This window comes from Populus nigra, chromosome 1 (genome assembly GCF_951802175.1).
Source record: "Populus nigra chromosome 1, ddPopNigr1.1, whole genome shotgun sequence".
Lineage (NCBI taxonomy): Eukaryota > Viridiplantae > Streptophyta > Magnoliopsida > Malpighiales > Salicaceae > Populus > Populus nigra.
Window position 1 is genome coordinate 3268234 of NC_084852.1, and position 8399 is coordinate 3276632.

At 33.8% G+C, this 8399-nt stretch overlaps 1 pseudogene; it reads right to left on the reverse strand.

The window, feature by feature from the left end:
- Positions 1-1874: 1874 nt before the first annotated feature.
- LOC133674595 (uncharacterized) lies at positions 1875-6786 on the reverse strand (annotated as a pseudogene).
- Between the last annotated feature and the right edge of the window lie 1613 nt (positions 6787-8399).

The following is an 8399-nucleotide window of genomic DNA, read 5'->3' on the forward strand; positions in this document are numbered from 1 at the left end:
GTTGTGATATTTATATCTTTTTTATAATCTCAAATTTAAAAATTAGGTTGTATTTAATTAGTATTTTAGAACAAAATGAATAAATACAGGAGTGATGAATTAAAATGTGTTAGATGGTGAAGTCGAAAATAGCTACATAAAATAATTTTTTTTGGAATAATTTTTTTAAATAATTTTTATATTTTTAAAATAGAAAAATATATAAAGACATATTTTTCATATTTTCATTATCTTTATATTTTTTTATCTCAAAATAATAACCAAATAATATCTTAATCATGAAGTTTAATACTCTCGCCCCTCCACATGGAGAATGAGCCTTGAACATATACTTATTGGAGGCACATGGTGTAAACCGAGAAGCAGACCAGCTAGAGAGAAAGTTCAGACCTGCTTGAACAGCTCTATAGGACGAGAAGAATAATTGTTCCTTACCTGTTCGTTTCTCCTATTCCAAATAGCCCAGATTGTGACTGCAATTTTTAACAACAAATTCTCATCAAGCAACATTGCTTGTCATCCGTGTTTGAATAAGAACAATGGACCAGTACATGTTCACGAGACTCCCCAACAGCTCCACAATGAACACAACAATTATCAGATTCCACCCCTTTCTGCATCAGACGAGCCTCAGTGAAATTACAAAAAAGAATTTCTTGGATCAAGTTTCATGAACTACTCTACTCACACACATATATTTTATAACGAGAATCTCATTAGATACAAGTCTGGTAAATCTTAAACAAATAATTGTCGGTTTTACACAAGTATTATTGATGTGGGGCTTGAGAGCCCAGCAATCTCACTCATAAATAAAGGAAAGGGAATTCTTATTATTATAAGAGGCCGTGAAGCTTTCTTTATAATCTCACAAAATTCTTATCCAATTTCTCAATCAATAAAGCATCGGGCATATGAGTTGTATTGTTCCGTTGACTGATAGCTTCTAAGATATATCTCCACAAGGATAAAGCCCTTGAATAATATTTTATGTAGTTCACCACTGTGCTAGCTTTGTCCCTTAGGAGGTGAATCCCCATGAGGCACTTGTTCCTCACTTTTTTGCTTATGATGTTGTATTTAGCATGTTTTTTTGACAATAGTCTAAATTTAATGGACTGATTGTTGTGTGTGATAAAATTAATCTAGTAAGTTTAGCTTTAGACAGCCCAAATAGAAAGGTGATTTCTTTTTCATTGATTCTTTTGATTTATTATTTTATATAATCTTACTGGTATGGTAATATGACATGTCACTCATTCACATGTATGTATATATGTATGTATGTATGTATGTATGTATATATATTCATGTAGAAACTATATTATTGTACGATATGCACAATAACAAGTTAACCACATGAAGAATCCGTAATAGAAATAGAACATCAAAATAAGGAGAATGAGAATCCACACATTAAACAATAAGCACACAAATAAGTTAACATTATGCCCTTGTTTTTTAAGGTTCAGACACTTGAAAAAGAAACACAAATGAGCAAACAAACAAAAGCTCTTTTTTGGAGGTTCGCACAATAAATTACTAAACACATAACATTACCTTATTAAAAAAGAAACACAAATGGGCAAGCAAACAGAAACCCTTATTTCTGGAAGTTCACACAGCAAACACATGAAATAAGACAAATTATTGTAGCTAATGAAACAGCTGGAATTACTTCCCACCAATGTCGAGTTGATCATGAAATAGGCAACCAACCAACCTAATGCAAACATCAAGAACAAAGATCATTCAGGCATATTGTATTTGTTGATTTAATCCAACCATTTAAACAAGGATAGAAGATAAATAGTTGCAGCCATTTTTACCTGCAATAATGAATTACTAGCATGTTTTTCAAATTCCAGTGCCAAACTAATCATCTGACTCAATCATTATGACCACCATCTTCTTCCTCTTCCTCTCTCTCTTCCCACCCATTATATGAGGTCCATATTCTATAAGTTCTGGTTGGCACGGAGCAACCAGTACTTGAACCCTCAGCTACTTGAGATACCTGCAAAACCAAAACCAATTCAAGCATGGCATACACATTCTAACTTGTAAGTCTTATTATTGAGGGAAACAAGAAATAAAAACACTTAAAGAGAGGCAAGAAATCATGTCAAATATGCAGCACCTCTGATTGAGCACTCATTGAACCATTTGATGTAGTATCAAATTTTGTGGTCAGCTTTGGACATTGACGCACCTCCAACCTCCACAAACGAGGGAATATGAAATCACAACATCCATGACTGAAGTAGACAATGCTTGGTAATTTTTCTAGAATCAGCCACTGCAGATCGAGGAGCACCATCTCCTTCTCAACATTGACAGGTGAAGCATGATCATCCTGCCCAAATACTTCCAATAATTGAGAGGATTCTTTTACTTCAAGTCTGTGAAGCCTTTTGAGACCTGAAGCCATGGCTACTGGGAAGAGACTCTTCAACTTGTTGCATCCTTTGATCTCAAGTCGATACAAATTGGGGAAGCATGAAGATTGGAGATGCCCTGACAATATCTGATCCTTTTCATCATCATTATCCTTAGCAATGATTTGCTCCAATTCCTCACAATTTGATATCTCTAGAACTTGCAGTTGAACAAGACTAGCAATCATGCTGTTTGTGAATACATGTGTCAGCCTCTTACACTCTTCCACCTTCACAGTAGTCAAATTGCACGGCACGAGACCCTTCCATATACACCTCATGTCAGGCAATAAGTTCAAGTGTAATTTTTCCATACTCACCAGTGAAAGTTCATGCCGACCACTTATATTAGTTACCAAACTTCCAACCTGCATTAAGTCTTGTACTCCTTCCAAGTTTCCAATAGATATTTCTTTCAAATTCATAAACGTCTGCATCAAAAGAAAACAAGGGTACCGATTTGTTAGATGTAATTCCTAGTAATTATTGTGCACTTTTAAAACTAAACGAGAGGCAAGAAATCAAGTCAAATCAGGAGTACCTTTGATTGAGCACTCATTGAGTCATTTGATGTAGTAGCAGATTCTATGGTCAGCTTTGGGCATCCATGCACCTCCAACTTCTCCAAATGAGGGAACAAGAAATCATAACATCCGAGACTAAAGCAGGAAATACTTGGTAATTGTATAAGCAACAACTCCTGCAGATCAGGGAGCACCATCTCCTTCTCAATATTAGCAGGTGAAGCATGGTTATCCTGCCCAAATACTCCCAATAATTGAGAGGATTCACTTACTTCAAGTATTTTGAGCTTTTTGAGACCTGAAGCCATGGCTACCGGGAAGACACTCTTCAACTTGTTGCATCCTCTGATCTCAAGTCGACACAAATTAGGAAAGCATGCAGATTGGAGATCACTTCCTGAAAATATCTGATCCTTTTCATCATCATTATCCTTGGCAATAATTTGCTCCAATTCCTCACAAGTTGATATCTTTAGAACTTGCAGTTGAAGTAGACTAGCAATCATGCTATGTGTGAATACACGTGTCAGTCTCTTACAGCGATACACTGTCAAAGAAGTCAAATGGCTCGGCACGAGGTCCTTCCATATACACCTCAAGTCAGGCACAAGCAGGTAGGACAAAATTAATGTTTTCAAACTTGCAAACCCCTGCATCAAAAGGTACCAATTTGTTAGATATAATTCCTAGTAATTTTTGTGCACTTTGGAACTATTATATAATTTTGTTAAATAGATCAACCAATTATCAACAAGAAGATATAAATAGACAGGGCAAAGGGTCATGAGAATATAAAATCATATTTTTTTCATATTTATGATAATCTAAATATAAACTATTATTTTATATTAGTTAAATTAAAAGCAATCATGAAAAAATTATACTTATTAACTAAAAAAAATAATTTTTTATATTAGATTTATAATAAAAAAAATTATGACATTGTCCAAAAATAAAAATATAAAAGAAAATATTTTGAATTTTACATATTAGTAAATTTTTTTAATAAAAATGCTTGATTATTGGTCATTTAAATTAATTTTTCCATAAAAAAGTGAAAAATTGTAAGAAAAAAACAAGAAAAATACATAAAAAATATGTTTTTTGAATTCAATACAAATTTGGTGCTTTTGAAGTTCTTTGAATGAGAAAATATTGTATTTAAAAAGAAAGTTTCAATTTTTACTTTTTAACTCTAATTGTTTAGAATAAAAAAACCAAATACGAAGCTTTATCGTCCTGTCCAAATACTTTCCATTAATTGGCGGAAGAGCCTCAATTTCACTCCTTTTAAATTTCAGTGGATGGCTAAAGGATTTGCTTTAGTTATAGAAATCTGAAGGAAGAAATAAGAAATCACATCACAGTAATTGATGTCTGACTTCCTAAGCCAATTTAAATCATCAATTAAATTCAGTGGATGGTTAAAGAACTTATCAATTACTTTAGTTTTAGAAATTTGGAGGAAGATAGAACAAATTATCACAATATATTGAAGTTGACAATTTAAGTTAGAAAAGAAAAAAAATGGAGAAATATAAAGGACGTACTTGAAGCTGTGCCAACAAATTACCCCATTCTTCGAGGCCATCAATGGTTAACTCTTGCAAAGAAGGTAATTGGGCAGCAAAATCCTTTGGACCAAAAAAGCTGCAACTTGATCTGGAAGAAAGAGACAATTTTCTTAGCTGAGGGAAGTCGATGATGCCATCTTTAATTTTAGACGTGACGATGATGTCATCTCCTTCTCCACTGTAAAATACTTGCTTTAAATTGTCATCAAAATCAATCTCCATCTCTTCCAGGTTCTGAAGACTTGGAGATACGGAGACAGGGAAGACATATTCCAGTTCATCACAGCGACTTTAATTTTGGGAAGCCAAGAGACTCTGGAATTATTTCCCTTTCACCATCCTCTTCTCTGATAAGACGCTTCAATTCATCGCAATCTCCTATCCGTAGTGTTTCCAGATGAATAAGACTCTGAACGAGGGACGGTGTGAAGATAAATGTCAGTTTGTCAAGATAATACAACTTCAGCTTAATAAGACTTTGGAGGCTGACATGCCTGGTGGGCCCCTTCCATATGCATTTGAGCTCAGGTAACATTTCCAGCTTCAACTTTGTTAAAGATGACAACAGCGGCAGCTCCTTCTCCTCGTTAATTCCTTCATCAGCCTCACCCAATTCAAATACCTCTTCCAATGATTTGCATTTACTAATAGTCACTCTCCTTAGATTTTTCAAAGCTTGCCGCCATTTTGCTGGAAACAGAGTGCGAATATCCCCACATCCATTCACTTCTACATGTTCTAATCTTTGTAAGAAGTCCTTTTGCGACCCATGGCCATGGGTGGTCATCTGATCAGAGGACAATACTATATTTTCTAAACCCTCCACTCTCCAAAAACAAATATGAGACACGGTAGAAAACAACTGCTCAAATGTCTTTGCATTTAAGGATGTGGCGCTTATATCATCCAAAGATAAACTTGTCTTTGCAGTTGGGTATTTTGTATAGAGTAACTCAATCCCTAACACTATATCATATTTCAGCAACCTGGGAAAAACAAAATCTCTGGGAATGCATTCAACCTTCGGTATCTTCAATGATAATACAGCTAAATGAGACAGCGACTTTAGCTCTGTTAGGCTTGCATTCATTCCTTCTGTGCTGTCACATCCAACAACATCCCATCCCTCAAAGCTCCCATCCCCGATCAACAGTTCTTCTAACTTCTTCAACCTTCCTATCAAATTCACAGGAATCCTTCTTAGGAATCGACAACCTGTCAAATCCAACAACCTTAACTCCTTGAGCTCCCCCATTTCACCAGGTAATTCTTCAATGGAGTAGCACCACCTGAAAACAAGAATCTTAAGTCTTTGCAGCTTTCTCAACGGAATGAGGTCCTTGCATTCACACTCGATCAACAGCAACGATTGAAGGTTCGTTGAGAATTGAAGTGATTGCAATGACAAACACCCTCCCTTCAGAGACAAAACTTCTATTGCTTTCATCCCTTCAAAAAACCTCTCTGGAACTTTCAAACCATTATCCAGTCCTAATAATAGAACTTTGAGCTGTGGACACACCAATCCTTCAGGAAGTTCTGTGAGTGTATTGCCCATTAACGAGATTACTGTACAACCTTTAAAGCTTTTATTGCTTGTTGGCCACTCCTTCAACCCAAAGCTAGCATTTACCATGAATCTGTATTTTTCTGATGATGCTATCTGAATAGCAACATCACGAACCAAGTCATGCATTTTCACATATTCTTCAGTTTCAGTTCCTAACAGCATACAACAATCTTTGAGGTCTTTGATTGCCTCATAAACTTGTTCCCTTGCATCTTCAATGGACTCCGCATCTTGATGTAACCCGTAGCCAACTGCATAACTCGTCAACTCCTCGATTGGAATGTCGTAATCTTCTGGAAATAAACAGCATAGCAAGAAACATGACTTGGTTTCTTTGGACTTCAAATAATCACAGCTCAATTTAAGACATGCATATGCATTTTTTCGGTCGTCAATTTGTTCCATGTCCGGAAATTGAGAGTTTTTTAGCTGTTGTGATTCTTTGTTATTACCAACTCAATGATTCTTTCTTCATCCACAATTATTTTATTGGATTTCATTGAGGATTTCTCCTATAACAATTCAAAAACATTAATGCAATGATTTATGGGTAAATGTCATGCATGTATTTTTATCCCATTATTTTCTTTAATTTCATGAAACTCTCTATTGACATGAGCTTGTTCACGTGTTTGAAGTTGTATGCTGGATTTGTTTCTCATGTTGCCTTTCTTACCCATCATTCTCCAAGAAGAAGTCTCTGACTTTTTACAGGTGGTTTTTTTTTTTCAAAAATGTATGATTTATCATTGCTTTTTGTCATGCTCTTGTCAAATGCTTAAACTTGTCTCTTTTAAATCTAAGGGCTTTTATCTCGTTTCAGCACGTAAATCTTTTCATAAAAGCTGGAACTTTTAATATATGCATCAAAAACTCTTTTGAGCAATTTCCATTGGGATTTTGATGGTTTTTTTTCATATAAGGCTTCAAGTATTGACTTGAAAAAAAAGTATTGCCTTGTATTAAAATTTAACATTTTTCTTGCATAGACAAAAGTGGGTCTTAACTCTTTTCATATTTGGTTTTGACTTTCATAGATAAATGTGTGAATCTTGGTATTTTGCTTAAATTTTTTCATTTCCTTTTTCTTAACTTTTTCTCAATTATAGGATGTTCTTTCTTAACATGTCATTTTCCATTGATTGTACTATTGTCTCCATCTTTTCTAATAAAATATCTCTTATTACTCCCAGTGTGGGGTTGTGATCCTAATCAGGACTTTTATAGAGAAGAAATTCATTCCAGCTCAAAAAAGAACCACCAACGATAAACTCTTTAAAGAGTGAAGGGATAACAAAAGCGAATTTTCCTTATATCAAAATGCACATTGTTAGGATCGATAAACTTTGTTCTCATCCTGAAAGAAATTTGCAGGTGATCACCCAACCATTTATCCATGCAATTCATTATGCCATCCAGAGACAAGGTTTTATTTCAAGGTTAGCTTTGGTTTGTTTAGTTTGGTCACCTTTCACCGAGAATTGCTTAAATTTCATCTTTGAATATTTTATGACACATTCCTTGTAATCATGCACAAAAACCCTTTCTTTTCAAGATTCTTTTTTTCTAAGAAACAAATTAAGCATTATAAGATCAATGCAATGAAAAAGGGTTCTTTACATAAAAAAATTAATGGTCAAACTTCACTTTATTGATTTGGGAGAAAACGAAACAAATTAAGTATAATATCTCTTTACAGAGTCAAAATTTATAGGTATGGCTAGGTCTTCTCCATCCATTCTAGATAACTTTAAAGCTCTTTTACTACCCAACATAAATGATAAGGTAGTAATTAAACTTTGCAAAAAAACATGAAATCTAAAAAAAACCCAAACAACTAAAATATCTCAGTATTTTCTTTTAAGGGCAATAAAGGTTTTTCACTGTTAAAAAAAATTGAAATATGTTTGTATCATAATATTTTATTATTATAATCCATAATAAATCCTCTCTTGTGCTATAGTATTTTATCCATGCCCTGTATATCTTTAGTAAATCTACAACGAATAAGAAAAAATACATATTGTTGCCTAATAAATACTAAAACAAAACTAGGCTTTTGGGACGTTTTAAAGAGAAATAAAAAAGAGTGTTGTTAGTAGACGATATAATTATAAAGTTATCTAAATGTTTTTGCATTAAAAAATACTCAAAAACTTTATTTTGATTATTGATTTCCAATAATTTTCAAAAAGTTTTTCCAATTTTACCAAACATTTTTTGCACTGATTTTTTGGAACAAAACATCAATTTTATTATAAAAAAGTAAAAAAAAATCCTTATTTTATTGTTA